This window comes from Lepidochelys kempii, chromosome 2 (genome assembly GCF_965140285.1).
Source record: "Lepidochelys kempii isolate rLepKem1 chromosome 2, rLepKem1.hap1, whole genome shotgun sequence".
Classification (NCBI taxonomy): Eukaryota; Metazoa; Chordata; order Testudines; family Cheloniidae; genus Lepidochelys; species Lepidochelys kempii.
Genome location: NC_136381.1, coordinates 15,205,338 through 15,209,738, shown reverse-complemented (window position 1 = coordinate 15,209,738; position 4,401 = coordinate 15,205,338).

The window sequence follows — 4,401 nt, the reverse complement described above, 5'->3', positions numbered from 1 at the left end:
CATGCCCAGTTCCAAATTGCCCAAAAAGTGTGTTCTGAACTGCCCAGGAGAGGGCTGGACAGTGCAGATATTAGCAGACCCTGTAACGGGTCAATAAGCAACAATTTGCTGCTTTAACTGGAGTTATCCAAATGCAGCACTGTATTAGCTTTGATTTAAAAAAGTTTATTTAACTACAAAGAGGCTTTTAAGTGAGTACATGTATAATGCAGTGAAGTCAGAAATGGTTATAAGAAAAATAAAGATGGAAAAAGCTTTCTAGTTACTAAAGCTTAACAAGCTAGATTTGGTTCAAGATACAATCCTTCTTACTTGTTCTCAGCGACACTACTGACCACAATCTCAAGACAAGATTCCTCCCCAAAGTCAAAGGGCTGGTTCCTTTGTCAACATAGGTGAAAGTGTGTGTCAGGGAAAGAAAGATCTTGGCATGCTTTTGTCCCTCACTTTTTATAGTCCAGTCACCCTTTGAAATGCATTTTTGTTAAGGTTACCCCTGGATAAAGTTCCTTCCTACTGTGAGGATGGAGACATGGAACCTTTCACCCTGACACTCCATGTTTGTCAAAGTGCAGACTGACCTGTTCCTGCCTGCCTTCATTGCCAAAGAATCACCACTTGACTAGTGAATGTCCATCTTTGACACCTGTCTAGCGGTGTCAGCTTGTTCTTTGTCTTTGAAACATGTTTACACCCTCCCTAGATTTTCCTACTAAAAACATGCTGAAATTTTGACTGATCTATTTTCATAGCTTTACTTAAGTTGCGATAGACATTTCACTATATAATTGACCAGCTAGTAGTTAGTTCTCAAATGATCCCTCAAGGCATATTTTGTACAAATATTAGTAGGGTGTGAATACAGGGGGCATTTGGTCACAGTGATGAAGGTTGGAAGCTTTGATGGAGGAGAGAATGACAAGAAGGGGCACTGTCATTCCTGTTTTACAGTTGACGAAGCTGTCGGAGAAATTGCTTCTCTAAGGTCACAGGAGAAGTCTGTGGTGGAGCCAGGTAACCTGATTCCTGGGCTTGGCCCTTGACAAGGTAATAAAACCTCCCTGTATATTACACAACAAAAAAGTTCATGAACTCTCAGCCTTTCAAAAGGCTTGCAAAGCTTTGTACTCCATGAGGTTTGCCCACTCCTTATTTCCTCTGTCCTTCAGACCAAAATACCATGAAAAGTAAATTTCTTATGTCTAGCCACCTCTTGTAATTCATTGTTCTATTGTATTCAGTAAAGGTGAAGCCCATTTTTTTGCTGGTGGGGATCAGCACTCACTTCCCGGTTTACAAGCTACTGAAGTGTGGTTGGTTCTGTAGCTCATATCTCACATACATGTACCTATCATGATTGTTGAGGCGAATGGGTTTAGTAGGATTCCATCTTAAGGATAAACATAAGGGCTTGCAGCTCAAGCATGAGGGTTTTTATATCCTGCCACTAACTTCCTGGGTTAGCAGGAACAGGATCCTCTGAAACGTCTAGTATTGGCCATTGTCATACACAGAATAACAGATGACAGGCCATTCCTGTTTTCCTCTACCTTTCAGAGGAAGGCACCTGTGGGCTTCACTGCTCCAAAAAGGCAGAGTAAGGCAGAAGGAGACCCATCCAAGGAGAAACATGGCATGCATGGGAGATTGTAGGAGCCCATTTGGGGTTGCAGTAAATGACACTTCAATTAATACCTGCTCAAAATTTTCCTTGAGCAGATTATATTTTTTTGCATCCAGAACATTACCATAAATTGCTGTAATGTGCTGTGGTGTTCCACTGTCTCTGAATGTGGGGTAGCTTGTGATAATTTCAATAAAATATTTTGCAAATGCAGAGAGACATTGTTAATGACTTTTGTCACAAGATAGATGCACTTCACCCAACAGAGCAGTCAGTCTTTGAAGGAAATGTATCCACCTCTACTATGCATCTGAATGCATCAGGGAAAGAAGCATTGCCTCATCCAATTGCCAGACAGTCCCTCAGTTTAACAGAAAAGTCACTGAGACAGAAGTAGATCACACACCACTGCTGTCAAGGTTTAGAAACCAATAGCCTATGTAAACTCTCAGACTATTAAGCAGGTGGCAACCATTTAGCTTCAGTATTGCATGCTCTCTAGTGAAAGAAAGATACCTGGCAAATACCCACTATTCAGAGTGTACCTAAATAGACAGAGGGCAGACACTGGGCAACATCCTGTTCTCTTGGGCTATGTCTATACTGACAACTGAACAACACAACTTTTGTCTTTCAGAGGTTTTTAAAAAAACAAAACCAACAAAAAAAAAAACCCTACCAAGACACAAGTTTTGCCATCAAGAAGTGCTGGTGTTAGGGTGACCAGACAGCAAGTGTGAAAAATTAGGACGGGGGTGGGAGGGTAATAGGAGCCTATATAAGAAAAAGGCCCAACAATCGGGACTGTCCCTATAAAATCAGGACATCTGGTCATCCTAGCCGGTGTGAACAGTGCTTTGTTGGCAGGCGTGCTCTCTGCCGACAAAGCTAAACTCCGCTTGTTGAGGATGGAAGCGTGTTCTTGTTTTTGTTTTTTTGGTCCGCAGGAGAGGTGCGCAGTGTAGCTGCTGTTGGGTTTTAGCAGCACGGCTGTAGTGACACAGGTGTGTCACTAAAAGTTGCATAGTGTAGACATAGCCTGAGATCAGTTTAAATCCAGAGTAACTCAACTGGAGTTAGTGGAAGTGCACTGTTTTTAAATGAGATGAAAATCAGACCCGCTAGTCTCCAGTTGAATTTGCTGCCCAAATATACATGCTGCTAGTGAGTGAATCAAAGGTAGCTGAAATGAAGCCTGAAACAAGCCTAGATGGAATGCGGTGTGCATTAGCAGCTGATGACATTATAGAGTGTTCTCAGGACTATTTTAGGGTCCTATCCTGCAAACGCCAAGTACACTCCACTCCCTTTTAATTCAGTTGAGTGCTTATACAATTGAGTCCTTGATTTGTCCTTTTCTTTGAGTGCCCAGTCTTGGAATCTTAGTCACATGAGCAGGCCTTTCATTTTAACTTTAGTGGTTTTAATATACCTGGATGCCTAACTTGATAAAGTTTAGATTTTAGGCTGAAATTCTCAAAAGCTGTTTAGGACATGTGGGTGTACAATTCCCATTCACTTTTAAATGGGATAAGGATGTGCAAATCCCTTATATGGCTCCGGGAAATTTCAACCTTATTTATGAATGGAAAAATAAAAGCCGTATTTGGCATATGTACACTTCCTTTTGGGTAAGGATCCCAAGGGTGCTCTTCTAGATGTTGGCTAATTAAGCCTCAGCACCTTTTGTAAGGATTAGTATATCAATGTTAGGTATAAATTATTATATGCGCCTTAGCGTAGGTATCTCATGCCCCTTTTTATCAGATCTCAAAGCACTTCATAGAGGAGGTCAGCATCACTAGTCCCATGGGACAGGTGAGGCACAGATAAGAAGTGACTTGCCCAAGGTCACCCAAGACACCAGTGGCAAAGGCAATAACATAACTCAAGTCTCCCAAAGCCTGGTCTGGCATGTTAGTTAAGCCACACTGCCTGAGCTGATTCTCAATTAAGCCAATGCAAGTTTTGCTCTTGACCTCAATGAGAGCAAGCCTGGTCCTTAAAGCTGATCTGCAAAGACCTTCTAAGAAATTGGGCTTGTGCCCTTTTGCTTCTTCCCGATGTTTAGAGAACACAGTTTTTAAACATTTTTCCTGCTTTTTTCTTTTACCTTTGAAAAATCAGGCATGCCAAGGCTGTTGTCCCTGGCCTTCTAGAGCTCACTGAGCATGTACAGGATGGATTTTAACAATTTAATTGAATGGACAGAAGTGCTTAATCTAACTAATATCTGCCTTTCTCCAAGTTTGCTTTAGCTTCCATAACTAATGAATGAAAACAAAAAGTGACAAGAGTTAGCTTCCTAAATCCATATTTGAGCCTAAATTAATCTCTTGATTATGAGAGGTGCTGAGCACCTGCAGCTGCCATTGCTGTAACTTTTCCCCTACATTAGTCCCCTCTCAGATGACTTACCCAAGGTCACACCTGGAACTGAGTTGTGGCAACAGAACTCCAGAGTTTGGGCCTCTAGACATGAGTTGCAAAATTGGAGTCCCTCTGAAGTCAAAGGCAAAACTCCTCCTGACTCTTCTGGATCCAGGGGTTTCACCTGAGATCACTGTAAGGCCTTGTCTGTACTAGGGGAAGCATTACATGAGAAAATGGGTAAACACATTTTAACTACCACAGCATTAAATGTGATTGTGCCCTTAGTGTGGACAAGGGCAGTCAGGTTCAAAATCATACTACCTGATTGTGGAACTAGACTATGTTCCTTAAACATGACTGTCCTTGCCCACACTTAAGGCACAGACATGTTAGAAGACACCTGC